Source organism: Pituophis catenifer, unplaced genomic scaffold (genome assembly GCF_029215685.1).
Source record: "Pituophis catenifer annectens isolate HBS135680 unplaced genomic scaffold, rPitCat1.0.hap2 SCAF_14, whole genome shotgun sequence".
In the NCBI taxonomy this organism is placed as follows: domain Eukaryota; kingdom Metazoa; phylum Chordata; class Lepidosauria; order Squamata; family Colubridae; genus Pituophis; species Pituophis catenifer.
This window is the reverse complement of record NW_027256894.1, coordinates 17,988,675-18,007,251: the sequence shown is the minus strand read 5'-3', so window position 1 is coordinate 18,007,251 and position 18,577 is coordinate 17,988,675. Positions and strand designations below refer to the sequence as shown.

General features: G+C 43.8%; 2 protein-coding genes across 4 annotated transcripts in view; one reads left to right on the top strand and one right to left on the bottom strand.

Annotated features, from left to right (window-relative positions):
• The window catches only part of LOC139323861 (tropomodulin-3-like), a 32,710-nt gene extending 27,681 nt beyond the window's left edge, over positions 1–5,029 (bottom strand). For all 3 annotated transcript variants that reach the window (XR_011601023.1, XR_011601024.1, XM_070953385.1), the window contains exon 1: positions 5,007–5,029. The gene's annotated coding sequence lies outside the window, so the exon portion shown is untranslated. The remainder of the gene's footprint in view (positions 1–5,006) is intronic.
• Positions 1–18,577, top strand: part of LOC139324203 (tropomodulin-2) — a 98,703-nt gene that overhangs the window by 64,122 nt on the left and 16,004 nt on the right. The gene's annotated exons all lie outside the window — the stretch shown is intronic.

Below are 18,577 nucleotides of genomic sequence, written 5' to 3'. Positions count from 1 at the left end.
GGCGAACCTTTTACTCACCGAGTGCCGAATAAGTACGCGCTTCGTGCGCACATGTGCTACTCGCGCGGCTCCTCCGTGCGCTACACACACAACTGCACCATCTGTGCATTTGTATGGCTTTTGCATGCGCCCCCGTGTGCTGCATGTGCAACCACACTGTCTGCACATGCATGTGGCTTTTACACGGCTGCCCCGTGCGCTGCGTGCACATTTGCACCATCTGCGTAGTTTTTGCAAGCGCAATGCACATGTGCAAACGTCATCTACGCATGTGCGCACTGCAAGTAAGTAACTGTGTGTGCATGCACAGGAGAGCTCCGAAGACCAGCTGGGTCCTCTGAATTGCACGCATGCGCACCGGAGGCCGAAACACCAGCTGCATGGTGCTTTGGCTGCACAGCTTTGAGTTGGGCGACAGCTCGCGTGCCCGGAAAGATGGCTCTAAGTGCCACCTTGGGCAGACGTGCATAGGTTTGCCCTCATGGCTCTAGGGTCATTCTTGGCTTTTTAGTTGAAATCAACTAGCAAGCCAGAATGCTGCATAACCTGAATGTTATTTTGGAGGGGAAAGTGTTTTGAAATCACAGAATAACCCTGCCGCCTTGCAGAATTCTGCCACTTGGGAATATTAACCATCGTTTCATACGGGTCTCCTCGGATAAGCGATTTGAGACCCTTTCCAAGTTTCAGTCCATGATTATCCCCTTGTCTGAATTCAGAATAAGCCAACATTACTGAGTAAAGCACACCCCCAAATAGTTCCTTCCTGCTAGCTTGCCAATTTGGCTCAGTTATCGCCTCCGCGACTTGACAGAGAGCCTCATATCCAGATTTTTGCTATTGTGCAAATTGTTCTTTGCAGGACACGGATTGGAAAGCATGAATGAAGTTGAGAAATGGCTGCCTGTTCCAAAAGATCGCTGCTTCACCTCAATCATCCTAACCGCAAAATATAAGTGGGATTGTCTTTCCAGATTTTTTGGGGACAGACAATCCCATTTATATTTTACCCTGAAACACTCTTCGCCCCTTTCTTTCCTTCCATACATAATGACACCTTGTTCACAGGGAAATAGCTCGGCATAAATAGAAACGCCAGCAACTGATAGCTAATTTTGATATAGGAAATACCAGGCACACCTTATTCATAATATCCCTCTGAAACAAGAGAGATGAAAAAAATGAGCCCGCATTAAGCACAGTAATGATGAAGATTAAAAAAGTTAACCATTATATTCTCCCTCCTTAGGAGCTCTGCGTCATTAGGGACACCCACACCAGAAAACTAACTGAGCAGGATGTCCCAGTTAATTATGAAAATGTTTTGAATAGGTCTAGATTTCCCAAGCAAACACAGCCCAGTGAACCAAGGGAGGCCTGTTATTTAAGTGTCATTTCTGGATGGAAACAGACCTTTCAAATGCTCTTATTTCCGGTTTCCACTTAGCTGTACTCTCAGCCCCGGAAATGCCTTTCTGTTAAAGTAACAGAACCCCATTTTACCTTTTATTAGCAACATAGATTTGGATTGCACATTCTTTAATCCCAGAACTTTTATGAAAGGACACCCTCTCGGGTATTTTTTATTTGTTTTTTTTTTTTTTAGTCTGAAGGGATAGCATCTGAAATCGAGGCACGATTGCACAAATTTAAAAAAGAGCGGATACCTGAATTCTACCTTAGGCTTCCTTTCCCCTTGGTTAAAATTTTAGGAATTCAATAACTTTGGACATTCTTTCGTTCAGCTAGAAGCTGTGGGCAATCAAAGAGATGTTGGTGGCCTGTCTCCAGAGCCAATTTGTTACGAGAAAACTTCTGAGATTAAGTAACTTATTTATTATTTATTTATTAGTTCAATTTATATGCCGCCCTTCTCCGGAGACTCAGGGCGGCTTATAATGCGTTAAGCAATAGCCTTCATACTTTTGTATATACCTGCTTAGTAGGGCTTTCGCCCCCCTTAAGCGATGTTTTCTTTTCTTTTTTTTATACAAAGTCAGCTTATTGCCCCCATAATCCGGGTCCTCATTTTACTTACCTCGAAAGGATGGAAGGCTGAGTCAACCTTGAGCCTGGTGACATTCAAACTTGCAGTAATTGCAGGCAGCTGGTGCTAGTTAACAGCACTTTAGTCTGCTGCGCCACCAAGGCTCCAAAGTTCCTAGATTTAGGATGTGGCTTACCTTAAAAGTTAAGATGTCAGCTATCAAGGTCAACAACCTAGCAGGTAGGAAAGCTCAAATACTAATAGCACCCAATTCAACCGCAGGATTTGAAACCTGCTCTTTATTTTTTTAAAAGGTTTGTATGGATGCCCAACTCTGGATGACTCATGCTGCTCTTCCCATTTCTAATTTACTACAGCACACTAGCCTCCATATCCCAGTTTTTCATCACATCCCACTTTTTCATATTTTGGGAGTTTTGTTTTTAATTCTACGTTCTTTGTTTTGTGCTTACCCCTGGAAAAAGAATCAGACATTGCAACAAAGTTTGCCCTAAAGACAAACTAACTGGCACGCAAGCAACTTTTAGAGACATTCCTGATTTAATATAGTGACATATAGCATGTAAGGGATGCAGTGGCTCAGTGGCTAAGACACTGAGCTTGTCGATCGAAAGGTCGGCAGTTCAGCGGTTCAGATCCCTGCGCTGCGTAACAGGGTGAGCTCCCGTTACTTGTCCCAGCTTCTGCCAACCTAGCAGATCGAAAGCAGGTAAAAAATGCAAGTAGAAAAATAGGGACCACCTTTGGTGGGAAGGTAAGAGCATTCCGTGCACCTTTGGCATTTAGTCATGCCGCCATATGACAACAGAGACGTCTTTGGACAGCACTGGCTCTTTGGCTTTGAAACGGAGATGAGCAGTGCCCCCTAGAGTCGGGAATGACTAGCACATATATGCTAGGGGAGCCTTTACCTTTACCTATAGCAGAGCGATTAAACCCTGCATCCAGGTTTTCCAAAGTGAGAAGAGTTTGAGGACTCTGTTCTACATCAACAGTTGCGCCAAATAAAGTTTGCTAACAGGTAAGTTTTAGCATCTGAACCTCAACGAAGAAACAGTTGTCGGAGTGTTCAAAACGCCTAAAAGGAGCATCAGTGGGTCTCTTTTTTCCCATCCTGATCTCAGTCTTGAAGGCTCAGCGCTTCTGGATATCCCAATACTGCAATCTTTTCCAAAGCTCCCAAGTTTATCCTGTTCTTGGTGCTGGTTTGTTGAACCTCTAAGCATACAAGCAGGGACAAGAACATGGGGAAGGAGCTAAGCCTGGCTGGAGACATTTGTTGCCTGAGGCAAAGGACATAATAGCAGCCTTTTCTATTCCGTGTATTAAAAACTAGCAGCTTTCTCTAATGTTGGCACACGTCCCTCACCACACCTTAAAAGAAAAAAACTGCAGGGAGAGCTGTAGGCATGAAGTCCTCTACCTCCTCACTGCTCTGTTATTCTGTCTTATGGGTAAAAAGCCAGTCTAATTTCTCTTCGGTTCCTTCTGGGCCTTGATGCAAACCGGATTCATAAGCCTACTTTTGCAAGGGGATCCACCGCCAGCATCTTTACCTGAGAATGCACCCTCCCCTCCTCGCCCAAACTGAAACCAGGCAGAGCAAAAGGCATCCAAGATGACAGAAGCAAGGCTGCACTTCAAACCGCCTCAGCAAGAAACAATTCCTCCCAAAATCCTAAAGGAACAGGTCTGTGGGTCACACCCTTTCTTCCTTGAAACAATACACCGGGCAGACTTTTGTCTTCTCCTGCAGGGATTAAGAAACTGGGCTCAGACAGTTGATTGGAATAATCCCAGGAAAAAGATGAAGTACGAAGAGGGGGGTTGGGTGGGGCTCTACGATAATTGGACTACAAATGCCTGGCCAGCTAGGATGAGAACAGACCATGCCAAACATTTCCAGGCCAGGCATTACATAGGGAAAGGCTGCACAACTTATTGTAGTACAGTACTATCCGCGCTGGCAGCTAGGATCATCTTTCCAAGTCTGAGCTGAAACTTTTTGGGAGGCAAAATTAAGGGCTGTTGTACCGCTGAGCTACCTTAACATTTTTTTTTTCATGCCTCCCCTCCTTTTACAAAAAGGTAAAAAAAACTGCTTTTGTTCGGTCCAACAACAAAAAAACAATAGAAGGCCATGCAAAGGAGAGAAAAAGAAAACCCCACAGGGAATGACTAGGGTGTAAGGAAGACCATCAATCCCTGCGTGATCTAATCCTTACAACTCCAGAGCGTTTTAAAGGAAAACGTAGGCTTCCCAGCTTGGCTGGAAGTGACTAATATCGATTCTAAAGGTCGGGCTGCCAAGTCCATCAGGAAGGGTCAAAAAGCAACTAACCCGCAGCTCGTGACCCAGGTTTTTAGGCTGGGCTTGTCTCGGGAGGGGGGAAAGAAAAGCTGAGCTTGAATTGGGGGAGATGGCAGAAAAGGGGAAATGCCCCAGAATTGAGGGGTGGGGGTGGGGGAGAGAATAGGTTTGTTCCCAATGAGCAGGGCGGGGCAGGGAGGTCCCTGGGTGTGGAAGGCTACCACGTCTCCCGAGCAAGAGCAGAGAAAGACAACTGGATGGAAGGATCGGGGCTCCTGCCGCGCCCCAACCTTCCTTCTCTTCCCTCCCCCCCCACCCCCATCCACGAAATCCCACCCAGCAGCCTCCCCTGGGGAGACAAGGGAAGCGCCGGCTCTGAGCAGCCCCCCAGTTGGACTCCCCAGCCCATCCTCCTTGGCTGCACGACCTGACGGCGCGCGATCGGAGCCCGGGGTCCCAGCGACCCGGAGGGCGCCAGGTTGCAGAAGGCAATCCCGACCCCTTTCCCCGCCTTTCTATGGCAAAAAAGTCTGCCTTCGCCGCCCTCCCTCCCGTTTCCTGAAACTTTGGAGAAGCAGGCAAGACAAATTTGTCCCCCCCCAACTCCCCCCCCTTTTTTTGGCCTCATTTGAGGGCGCCCCCCTCCCTCCCCCCCAACCGTGGCTCCGGAGCCCCCGCCGGACTCACCCAGCCGGAGAAGTCCCAGCCTCGAAGAGTTGTAAAAACTACAAGAGCTGTTTCCGCCCGGCTACTGCGCCTGCGCGCCCTCGCTTTTGAGTACACGATAGCTCGGAGGCGGCGAATGGCTCTATGGGAGTTGTAGTTCCCCATTGATCTTCGCCTGTAGTCCGTTCAACCCGGGCGGGATGAGAGAGAGAGAGAGAGAGAGAGACCGGGGATCCTCCGATCGCGGCTTTTTCTTGTTTTTAGTTAGTGACTAAAGCTTTTTTTTTTTAAATTTGATTTATATGCGGCCCTTCTCCGGAGACTCAGGGCGGCTTACAATGCGTTAAGCAATAGCCTTCATCCTTTTGTATATTTATACAAAGTCAGTTTATTGCCCCCACAAACTGGGTCCTCAATTTACCTACCTTAGAAAGGATGGAAGGCTGAGTCAACCTTGAGCCTTGGCGAGATTCGAACCTGCAGTAATTGCAGGCAGCTGGTGTTAAATTACAGTGCCTTTATCTGCAGAGCCCATAGCAGGGCTGACCTAGAATGATGGGAGCTGTAGTCCCAATCTATCAGTGGAGGCCACCGGTTTGGGAAAATCAGTTGGACAATATTGTCTGCATTATTATTAATCTTCTCATCATTCCTATCACCCATCTCCCATTTATGACTGTAATCTTGTTGCTGGTATCCTTATGATTTATACTGACTGTTTCCCTGTGACTGTCATTAAGTGTTGTACCTTATGATTCTTGACGAATGTATCTTTTCTTTTATGTACACCAAGAACGTATGCACCAAGACAAATTCCTTCTGTGTCCAATCACACTTGGCCAGTAAAGAATTTATTCTATTCTATTCTATTAAATTCGTTATATTCTTGCGACGCTGCAAACAAAAATCAGATTCACACCGTGGAAATAGCATTTGCGTTTTCCTTTCAACCATAGACTTGTAACTGGTAATGACAAGCTGACTTCACGCCTGCACCACCCCAACCCCCTTCGTGCCGCAGGCAGGCTTCATCAACTGTGAGAGGGATCTTGGAGTCTTAGTAGACAACCAATTAAATATGAGTCAACAGTGTGCAGCGGCACCCAAAAAAGCCAAGGCAATCCTAAACTGCATTAACAGAGGGATACAATCAAGATCAAGTGAGGTAATAATACCACTCTATAAAGCCTTAGTAAGACCACATCTAGAGTACTGCTTCCACTTTTGGTCACCACACTATAAAAAAGATGTTGAGACTAGAAAAACGGCAGAGAAGAGCAAGAAAGATGATGAGGGGACTGGAGACTAAAACATATGAAGAACGGTAGCAGGAACTGGGCATGGCTAATCTAGTGAAGAGAAGGACCAGGGGAGACAGGATAGCAGTCTTCCAATATTTGAGGGGCTGCCACAGAGAAGAGGAAGGGGGTCAAGCTATTTTCCAAAGCACCTGAAGGCCAGACAAGGAATAATGGATGGAAACTGAACAAGGAGAGATTCAACCTGGAAATAAGGAGGAATTTTCTGACAGGGAGAGCAATCAACCCATGGAACAGAAGTTGCCTTCGGAAGTTGTGGGAGCTTCATCACTTGAGACTTTCAAGAAGAGACTGGACTGCCATCTGGCAGAAATGGTGTAGGGTCTCCTGCTTGGGCGGGAGGTTGGACTAGATGACCTACAAGGTCCCTTCCAACTCTGTTAATCTGTAGGTAAACTCATTTACCCCCGAGATAAGCTTGGTTACTTTCAGTCTTCCTCGTCTAGCCCCCTTGACTAGCACTGATGATGTTACGTAGTTTGGGTCATGAAACAGTCTGCAAGAAAACAAGCAAGGTCAGAGAGCACCAAGGACCCCTCATTTCAACCCTGAGCTACAAATATTCTCCCTTATTGGCGTCTTTGTCATCATTCGCTGTTTGCAGTTTAGCATGTTGTGCAAACTTGGTTTGCAGCTCGTTCAGAGTTTATGGTCCCATGTATTGTGTGAATTCCAAAAATGGGTTCAGTAACCAGGCAACCCTGGTTGAAAATAAAAAAAAAAAAAGTGGGGGGGAGAGAAACATCAACCTGGCTCTCATCTACCTGTAAATAAATCTCAGTAGTTTGATCCCTACATTGCCCTTCAATTGTTATTTACAATCCACAGTGGCTCGATTTATACAAAAACATTATGTCAAAGCCCAGTGTGAAAGACATAGCTCTCCGAGAGCTTTGTGGGGGGAGAGGGGGCATACATTAAGCATCTCTGCAATTTTTCTGCCGCTGAGCAGCTTGGACAGTGTCATGATTGTGTGAGTTTCACTTGAGAACGAGAGTGAGCAGGGTGAGAACTCCTGGCACGCTGCCTATGGCGTGAGTGAAGGGGGACCTTTGTGTGCTCAGAGGACGGCTGCCATTGTGTAGCAGTCCATTAGAATTCAGTAAGGCTCCTTAATGGGCCAATATTTTCAGCCGAGGCTCCAACAGAGCTGAAAATAAACAGGTCCTTCCCCAGAGGGAAAAGCTCGGCTTCTGGAAGAACGGAAGAAAGAAATTCAAAGGCTTCAGCAAGCCTTGGGAAAATGCAGACTTTTAAAAGCATTTGTGAGCTCATCCCTGTTCTAATGAGAAATGGGAACTGTTTGGGATACTCCAAGAAGGACAAATTAAATGTTTTCATGGGAAATCTATGCGGTGTGCATGCTATGTACTATAGCACAGGGCTGGGCTGCTGGGGGTTCGCAGGGGTTCGGGAGAACCTCTAGCGAAGATTCTGTGCAGTTCGGAGAACCCCCAAATCCTACTCCTGGCTGGCCCGCCCACCCCTCCCCTCCCACCCCTCCCAGGAGTCCCCACGCAGCCCGTTTGGGATGCAGGTAAGTGCAGGGGGCGTGCGGAGGCTCAGGGAGGGTAAAAAACAGGCCTACCGGAAATTCCAGAGGGCCTCCGGAGCCTGGGGAGGCCGTTTTCACCCTCCCGGAGGCAGCACAAAAACCTCCGGAGCCCAGGGAGAGCAAAAATGTTCCCCCTGCTGTGATGCAGGAGGCCGATGAGGCCACGCCCATCATGGCCATGCCCACCCAGCAACCCGGCAGAGAACCCCTTGCTAAAATTTTTGAAGCCCACCCCTGCTATAGCACATGGGATCGGCAACAAAGTGGTGCAGTCTGTGAATGCTGCAGGATGTGAAATGCTCAGGATTAGACCAATGCGTGAAGCATATCCTAACTATAGATCTACAGTAAAGTAGACAGTAAATATTTGGTTATTGATCACAAATGGGGGGATCAGTCCTGGAAAGCACATGACTCACTACAGAAAATAAAGATGTGTCTTCCTCTGGCTTGATTTACGCAGCTGTCTGCAGGTAAAATTGATTTTAGAAAGGAGTTTCTTTTACTGTTAGCTATAAAATTCCATCTTAAAATGATTTCCATCCAGGAAGGAGACAGGAATAAATCAATTGCTCGAACAGGCACACAGACTCATTTATCAGGCATAATGTTTGAGAAATGAGCCCCTCCTCTTTCGACGAGCAATCACAGATGAGCAAACACAGTGGGAATTCAAACGTTGCACTAAGGTACGGATTCCTTAAAACATGATGGTGGCTTCTTTATTTAGACAGACAGGGAAAGATTGGGAGCTGTGCATAGGTGCTATTTAGTCAGCAGGAATCCAGAGCTCTGAACTGAATGTATTTCAAGGTTCAAAGTGGACCAGTGGAGCTCAATTAAACCTAGCCTTTGATGACTGTGTGGTTTTACAGAGGGGACAGAAATAAGAGGAGCATCTTAGCATTTATCTTAGATGACGTATTGCAGAATGCATCTTATAATTAGCTTATTTATAATGTTCTAAAAAGGCGCCCTCTCTTTAATTAAATAAACGCATGGCTCATTATACTTCAATGATAGTGGAAGATCTTGCTTGATGTTTACTGGACTGGTTTTATGTATGATTATAGTTCCGGAAACAGAAAGCAGTTAAGAGCTGGGCTTATCTTTGATCTGTCCAAAATGCCTTTGAATGTTGCTGTCCTGCTAGACTGGGAAAGATTGCCATATGCATTTAAGAGATTGTTTCAAGGAATAGACAGAGGAGGTGACAGTTGGCTTCCTTCTGTGATTCGGATTGGTAGTAATAGACTTAGTTAAACATACATTCTAACTATCTGGTGTAGTACTCTAAAATCAAAGTAGCCCATGCCAACTGGGGAACAGGAATTTGTCACCATCTGCACGGCTCATCTGTGCTTTAGATGGTACTGTATTAGTAAAAACAAAGTATAAAATCTCCTTTGAATTGAGCTTAACTCCTGGTGACTGGGGTTACATTCCTGTTGCTTTTAGAAATAGTTTGCCATTGTTTTGAGGGGGGGTGTTTTCAATTTTTTCAGGATGACAGTTATGGGATTTCCCAAGTACTAACCAATTCCAACTCAAATCAGCTTTTTACAGAATGGTCAAAGTCAGCTAAATGTTGCTTTTTCATTTCACATGTTAGAAAGCCTACTCCACTGTGTTAACCAATGCTCTTGTATGTTCTGCTCAACCCTTGTCCTGAACATACTTCTGCCATGCTTATGCGTGTGATTGATGAGCCTTGCACAAACTTCAGAATTCTGTTGACTGTGAGACGTATAAAAATGCTTTGGGGGAAAAACTGTTTTTGCGCATCGGTTAATCTTTAATCCAACAGAGGCTAAGACCTGTCATCTTTTTTCTCCTGGAGGTATGAAAGCCTGGTCCAATGAAACTTTTGGTGAGCATTCTATTTTATGGACTAGCTCTGGGGAAGCCCAGGGGCTAATAGCAAAATTTGTTTATTGTAATATAACTGCAGTTTTGCTGTGCAACCTTCAGTCTACATTATTGTTGTAATGATTTAATTTTAATCATGCATCTCCATCTTCCTTTAGTTCAGACCTAGAATCTATTTTCTGTGCCAAGTGAGGGTTGGGATAGGCATCTGAAGATGTGTGAGATGCTGTTTACTCTTTTATTGCCTTTAAGGCTTTTGTATTACAGTAAAAGCTTTTATTGATGGGTGTTTCATTTCAACAGATTCATACACTGTTACTCAGTGCAGAGTTTTATGCTGTACTATTGTGAGTTCAGAAAGAAAGAAAGAAAGAAAAGAGAGAGAGAGAGAGAGAGAGAGAGAAAGGAAGGAAGGAAGGAAGGAAGGAAGGAAGGAAGGAAGGAAGAAAGAAAGAAAGAAAGAAAGAAAGAAAGAAAGAAAGAAAGAAAGAAAGAAAGAAAGAAAGAAAGAAAGAAAGCCATGAGGTCAGAGCCAAATAAAAAAAGCTGTAGACCAGGTCCATTCAAAGGACTAAATCGCAGTTTCTTTAACAATAATCTGTGAACCCATTATAGGCAGACGAATTTGTGTAACACCCAAAACAAAAACCATACAAGTCACATTATAAAAGAAGTATGAATACGCAGATTCTCATTGTTGTATTAAAGGTTAAATGTGTAATGGAAACTGACCAGGCATCAATTACTATTAATTGTAGTCAAGTAATTTAAGATTAACAAAGAAGACTTCTAAAGTCAATGGGAATGGATTGGTAAAGTAAGAATATTTTCACTTTAGCTACTTGAAAGCAATAGGATCTTTGCAGAATCTAGTTTCATGACAACAGGTAAAGCTGGGCAAAAGTATTGCTTGAATGTTCCTTCTAATTAAGGAAACCTGACATGTTTTCATTCTAATTGATAAGGAATAACTGCAAAGGGAAAGGTAATATGTTTCCTGAGTGGCCCCATCTGCCTCCCTTGACCTATTTTCTGCAATCTGTCGTATATAAATCATTGCTTCTGAGTTTGCCCTGGGGATGTTCTCTTGGTGCAAACTCAGCTGTAGTCATTACTTCAGGATTTAGCTGCCTCCCGGGGGCTCTCTAAATTAAATCTGTCTGAAGAATGGGGATGATGGATCTATTTGCATATGACCATAACACCATATAATTCTTGCAAGCCAAATTCACTAACCTCTCCATTATCAGGAACGTAGGCGTCAGAGTTCACCCTCCAGATCAAGGGCCAACATGTTCTTAGCATATAATGATGTTCTTGCACCATTTTATTTTTGGTGCGATTCTGTCTACTTGTAATGTTTATTATAAAACATTAAATAAAAGAAAGATGTTAGTGGGACCGCTAATTAGAAAAACAGAAAGAATAGCAATTCATTAGATTGGTGTTTCTTAAGCTTTGTATCTTAAGTTCTACCAATCGATCTATCAAAGAACTTGTATCCCATCACAATAGATAAAGCCCAGGGGACTTTTTCTGGGGATATTTATGTATTTGCAAGCACTGTATTTATCATTTATACTAAGTTTTAGGGACTTAAATGTTCATGACTCACCACCTAACTGCTTCAGAATGTTATCTGTGATAGGCACATCGCCAATTGAGAAACAATGGTGAAGTTCAACTTAACACTCTCATTTAACTTCCAAAGCCCTGGTAGTTTTGTCTAGTAGTTAGGCATCAGGTTGGAAACTGGGAGACCATGTCCTCCTTAGGCATGAAAGTCAATTGGGTAACCTTGGGCCAGTCACTTTCCCTCAGCCCAACTCACTTCACAGGATGGTTGTTGTTGGGAAAATAGGAGGAGGAAGATGGGTTGAGTTCACTGCCTTTGAGTTATAAAATAATGGAAGATAGGGCAAATAAAACCAATAGTAATAAAAAAAGACAAAAGAGGGTAGGGAAACGGTGTGTGCCAGGATGAAATACTTGGATGAAAGGCATTTTAACTCCTGAACTCAATATTTATTTGAGGACTATATTTTAGAAGACCAGGATTTTGGTTTTTTTCGTAATGCACTTTCAAATCCAGTAAGCTAACTTGAGATTTACTCAGTTAAACTTAACTTTAAAGTTAAAGTTACCTGAGATAACAGACTTCAGAGGATAATTAAAATTGCAGAAAAAACAATTACTACCAACTTGCCTTCCATCGAGGACCTGTATACTGCTGGAGTCAAAAAGAGGGCTGTGAAAATATTTACAGACCCCTCGCATCCTGGACATAAACTGTTTCAACTCCTACCCTCAAAAACGACGCTATAAAGCACTGCACACCAAGACAACTAGACACAAGGACAGTTTTTTCCCCAACGCCATCACTCTGCTAAACAAATAATTCCCTCAACGCTGTCAAACTATTCATTAAGTCTGCATTACCATTAATCTTCTCATCGTTCCTATCACCCATCTCCTCCCACTTATGACTGTATGACTGTAACCTTATCCTTAAGTGTATGACTGTTTCCCTATGACTATCATTAAGTGTTGTACCTTATGATTCTTGACGAACATAACTTTTATGTACACAGAAAGTGTATGCACCAAGATAAATGCCTTGTGTGTCCAATTATACTTGGCCAATAAAGAATTCTATTCTATTCTATTCTATTCTATCCTATTCCATTCCATCCCATTCCATATATTCTATTCTATTCTATTCTATTCTATTCTATTCTATTCTATTCTATTCTATTCTATTCTATTCCATTCCATTCCATTCCATTCCATTCCATTCCATTCCATTCCATATATTCTATTCTATTCTATTCTATTCTATTCTATTCTATTCTATTCTATTCTATTCCATTCCAGCCCATTCCAGCCCATTCCATATATTCTATTCTATTCTATTCTATTCTATTCTATTCTATTCTATTCTATTCTATTCCAGCCCATTCCATATATTCTATTCTATTCTATTCTATTCTATTCTATTCTATTCTATTCTACTTTACTCTATTTTATTCTATTCCTGCCCTCCCAACTCCAGCTCACACACACACACACACACACACACACACACACACACACACACACACACACGAGCAGGGGATGCTTCCCGCAGGAAACCCCAACAGGTGCCAGCGCCCTGCATCCCGCGGGAGAGGGACCGCTGCATCCCGGGAGCTACCCAGCAAGGCCCGGCCCATCCTCCGGTCTGTGCAGGACATAAGGTGGGCGCGAACGGCTCCCGACCCCGCCTCAACACTCGAGAAGCGTCACCATGGCAGCCGCCTCGAACTACGCGCCCCATAGTGCCCGGCGGCGCGACTGAGGCTGCGCGGCGGCGGCGGCTGGTTTGGGCAAAGCGCCCTGCGCCTCTTTTGACAGCGCTTTGGGTTGGTTCGGCTGGAAGGCGCGGAGAAAGGAGCGGGGGCTGCCAGTCGGGCGAGAGGGCCCCGGCCAGGGGGAGGAGGAGGAGGAGGAGGAGGAGGAGGAGGTAAGCCCCTGCGATCGCCCCTTTTCCTTCCCCCGTTTCCCAGGGTCGCTTGGCTCTTTGCCTGCCGCCGCCCTCCGCCTATCCTACAGCAAGGATGCTGCTGCTGCTGCTTCTGCTTCTGCTGCTGGGAAGAAGGCGAGGCGAGGGCATCCCGTGCCAGCCAGCCTGGAGAGCTCTTGCAAGGCTCCGGCTGCTGCCCAACAACTGCCTTGAAGGATTTTTTGGTTTTTTTTTGCTGGATGCTCCGGTGCCCGAGCCGTTTTGTGCTGTTGCCCGGAGATGGGAGGACGAGTGATGGGTAGGTGGGGAAACGTATCGGAGGATCCGCCCCGATTCTTGGCAAGAATCGCCAAATGTTTTTTTATCGCTTTTTAAAAAAAAAAAAAAAAAAAAATCGCGGGGGGGGTATCTTAGTTACAAATTCCTGAAAGGTATATTGAAGGGAAGGGATGGGAAGAGAAGAAGGATGGTCTCCTATCAGTACAGACTTTTTTTTTTTTTTAATTTGATTTATATGCCGCCCTTCTCCGGAGACTCAGGGCGGCTTACAATGCGTTAAGCAATAGCCTTCATACTTTTGTATATTTTATACAAAGTCAGCTTATTGCCCCCACAAACTGGGTCCTCATTTCACCTACCTTAGAAAGGATGGAAGGCTGAGTCAACCTTGAGCCTTGGCGAGATTCGAACCCTGCAGTAATTGCAGGCAGCCCCCTCCTATGCGGCTTCCTGGGTGGCTATTTTGGGGTGGGGGAAAGAAAGGAGCCTCTGGTTTTAGTTGCAGGGACCTAGGTTTGGCCAATGGCTTCGATCCACCTTGATGGTGATTCTCCGGGAAACGAGTGTGGAAGGCAGGAAAGAAATCCTTCCCATCATCCCCAATCCCTTGGGAGGGAAGGGGGAAGGAAGGGGGGGGAGAGAAATCGAGTTTATTTTACCCCCAATTGATCATTTGGTGATGGATCTATCTCTCCTTGCAGCAGATGCTCCCATTGCAGGAAACGTCTCCCTTTGTGCAGAGTTTTTTTTAAAAAAAAAAAAATTGTGAAAACCCTGTGGTTTTCAAAGATTTTTTTTTGCTTCCTAGAAATCAGGACTAAGATGGCAGCCTTGTCTTTTGGGGTTGGTTTCAGCAGATGGACAGAGCCCAAGCTAGCCTGTCTCTCAACCACGAGACTCAACCCTTAGAAATCAGGAACTGGAGTGAGTGAAGTGACTTCATGTGCCAATCAGTAGCATCTGGTTACCAGAGGAGGTCATGGAGCTAAGTCGGAGTGAATTTAATATTCCATTGCCCCATTCAGACTATGAGAATGTGTTTTTCTCCACCCCCCCCCCCAGGATCGCTCCCAAGTTGTGTCTTGGCTTGTGATTTAACCCAGATGCCTTCCTCGGAATCTCCTCTCTTTTACGTTCGGAGTTCACACCACTTGCTGACCCCAACATGACTTGTTTGCTTTTGGTTCGACCGTGGGCGTGCTTGTAAAATAAGGACTATTTATTGTGGTTAATTAAGTCACTTTGAAACAATCTGTGGCCGAGGACAGTGGAGGATCCTAGTTTCTGTATAGAGAATGGAGGCGAAAAGGGCTCGTTGATATATGTAATTTTCTATAAATCGGGGTGTCCTTAAAAAAAAAAATCAATTTTCTTTTTTTAAATACTTCGTTTTTAAAATACGAAGTATTTAGTTAAATACTAAATACTTCGTGTTTCGTATTTAACAAACCAGAGAATTCAGTTAAAATGGTAGTTTTAAAACACAAAAGGTTCAAAGGGACTCACTTGTTGGAAAATTGGGTTGTCTTTCTTGTGCCGTCTCCTTTCTAAATCCACAGATGACACCACCTCCTTGTGATCCAGCTGTAGTTGTGTAATCAGTACATTTTAAGAGCAAGGCAAGTGGCCGTGCCAGATGTGTCTGCCAAAATAAACGTGTCCGAAGAAAACTTTAAACGCTTAAATTAAACAAGATTAAAAAGAAAAACTAAATCTTGGGAATCTGGACCGGGAAACATACACTGCCTGCATGGCTGGTTATTAAGCTCATTTTGGTTGAATAAGGCCCAATAGGAGCTTGTATTGATTAATCTATCAATCATACCTCTGAGTTTCATGGAATTGATTGGAAGATGGATTGATGTGGCTGTTTTGTGAGCAGTGGATATGCTTCCAAACACAACATCTTCCCTATTAATTGCTCTGCTTGCTGTCCTTATTTCCTAACTTAGTTAGGAAATAAGTTACAATGGCACAGAAAAAAGTGACTTACGATCATTTTTCACACTTATGACTGTCGCAGCATCCCCATGGTCATGTGATTTACATGCGGATCAGAGGTGGGTTTCAGCAGGTTCTGACCAGTTCTGGAGAACCGGTAGCTGAAATTTTGAGTAGTTCAGAGAACCAGTAGTAAAAATTCTGACTGGCCCCGCCCCCAATCTATTCTCTGCCTCCCGAGTCTCAGCTGATTGGGAGGAAATGGGGATTTTGCAGTAACCTTCCCCTGGAGTGGGGTGGGAATGGAGATTTTGCAGTATCCTTCCCCTGCCACGCTCACCAAGCCACACCCACAGAACCGGTAATAAAAATTTTTGAAACCCACCACTGATTCGGATGCTTGACAACTGACTCACATTTATGATGATTGCAGGATCCCGGGATCATGGGATCTCCTTTTGCGACCTCCTGACAAGCAAAGTCCAGGGGGAAGCCAGATTCACGACACAACGGTGTTACTAACTTAACAATTGCAGTGATTCACTTAACAAACTTGGAAACAAAAGTCGTAAAATGGGGCAAAACTCACTTAACATATTTCTCACTTAGCAATATAAATGTTGGGCTCAGTTGTGGTCGTTAGTTGTAGACTACCTGTACTTATTTTATTTATGTGTATCATGCATGAGAAATAGGCAAAGCTTCAACTACATCATTGCAGCCATCATCCTGACTTTTCTCACCACAACCTGCAAATAATCCCAAATGTCCATCAGTTATGGCGAAAGAACTAATGCTGGGTTTTCAGCATTTTTTTATGAGCATGCCCGTGGTTGAATTTTTCTGAATTTTGTGGTATGAAAGCTGTATTTGGATATGTTAAGCTCACATTTTGTCTGCTCATCTAGGCTACAGATAATTTCTGGTACGCTGCTTTCTTCTTGGCGGATGGGTAGTTAATTTTATCATTGTGAAAAAATTTAAATGTTGCTTCAGGGGAAAGGACTAGAGACAATGGCTTGGAATTGGAAAAATGACTACTTTACCTAAATAGTAGAAAAATGTGGTCAAAATCCAATTTTTTTTACTACTGCTTATGTGGGTGTGGCTTGGTGGGTGTGGCTTGGTGAGCATGGCAGGGGAAGTATACTGCAAAATCCCCATTCCCTCCCCACTCCTGGGGGAAGAATATTGCAAAATCTCTATTCCCACCCCACTCGGGGGCCAGCCAGAGGTAGTATTTGCCAGTTCTCCAAACTACTCAAAATTCCCGCTACCGGTTCTCCAGAACCTGTCAGAACCTGCTGGATTTCATCCCTGGGTCAAAGAGTAAAAATAGTTCAGTGCAGAAATGGGAAACACTCTACCCAAATAGTTGGGAGGGAATTAAGCAGAATTTATCTTTCAATACAAAAAGCCACTGCGGTAAGATTTCTGCGTAGCAGTGAGTTAGACTAGACAACCTTTAAAATCTCTTCCCATTCTAGAATTGGGTTGTGTGTGTGTGTGTGTATGTGTGTGTAGCGAATCACAACTATTAGTGCCCTATATTCTGCAAGATGTGTCTTTTCATTTTTATAGAGCCACTCTTGGTTCCCATGAAATGTTATCTCTGAAAGAAAGAAAGAAATGTATCCAAAACAGCAAGATGGAGAGTTTCTCCTGGAAGAATTCAAAGAAGTGATTATTGGTTTATGACCTTAGTCAAAGTGTAGAGTTTGCTGCTTTCTGAAACAGGAATTCTTTCCGAAGAGAAACATTTTATGGAAGGAGCATCTAGGAGAGAAAAACCTGAAAAGACCAATTTATGTGGGGCAGAATAATTGCTTTGCGTGAAATATTAAATATGCTCTCCCAAATAGTTTCTCTTGGTTTCTTTCTTTACAACAACTCTGTAAGGCAAACGATCAAGAATAAGTGATTGATCCAAAGTTATTCAGTGAGTGAGGATTTGAATCTATGCAAGCAGCCCAGTTGTGATCCAGCTTTAACCCAGCTTCCCAACTCTGGCTTGAGAGAGAGTTTGGAACCCCCAGTTTTCTGAATTAGCCTGCAGACATATGTGGAAGAGGAATCATCAAGACAGAGAAAGCTGGTTTGATTATCAGTCCGCTCTGACTTTCTTCATATTCTTTGCTCTAAAGTTTTCAGAGGATGCTAAACAGTAACTCCCAGCAGTTCTCTTCACTGCACCTGCTGGCCAGGTCACCTGTGATTTGCAGTTGGGGTTTATCTAGAAGGCCACAAGTTTGGTGCACCTCAACCATCCACCTGTAATCTGGTTGGATGACTTCTGATGTTGGGATACCAATTTTGGGAGGTTCGTAGAGAAAACCTTGCTTTCTTTTGGTTATATTTCCAGATTTCCATAAAGAGACTAGTCTTCATTGCAACTGGGCTAAAGCAACAAGTAAATGAAGGTTGTTTCTGTTAACAGACCACACCCATTAAATGTTATTCTTGTCTAGTTCTGTTGTTCCTCTTCTTTTGGCACAGCAAAGTGAGATATTTTCCTTCTTTCCTCCACTATGAAACTCTTTAATCTTCTCTAGATCAAAGCAAGAGTGAGCTTGATGTACATAAACAGCTGCACAATTACATCAAAGGACCAGAAAAGCATCTATTGAACATGACAACAAGGATTGAGGCCCAGTTCGATTGGTTTCTTTTAATGGAATAGAGAGTCTTCATGTTTAAACAATTTTTAGTGAGAAGAAAAAAAATTAAGCCCAATAAAATTGTTTTTCAAAAAAGAGAATTGATGTATCCCATCGGGAACTTTTCAAATTGAGCAGCAAGAGTAGTTCTTTCAGCCAATTTTTAACTCCCTCGAAGGAAGGTTGATATATTAATTGTTCTCAGGATGACACTATGACAGAAGCATTGTGGGAATTCTAAAGTCTGTCTTTATTTTGAGTCATCTATGTTTCTTGGGAGTGTTGAGATGTTGAAAACAAAATATTGGTAAGAAAGAAGTCACATGGGTGAGCTCTGACATATTGTTGAGGTTCAAGAGGTAGTCCAAGAATGACATATAGTACAACGGGATCTCCACATAATTTAAGAATCATGTGCTCCAACCAGTACAATCACATTACTAGATGAGATCATGAAGCGAAGTCAGAGT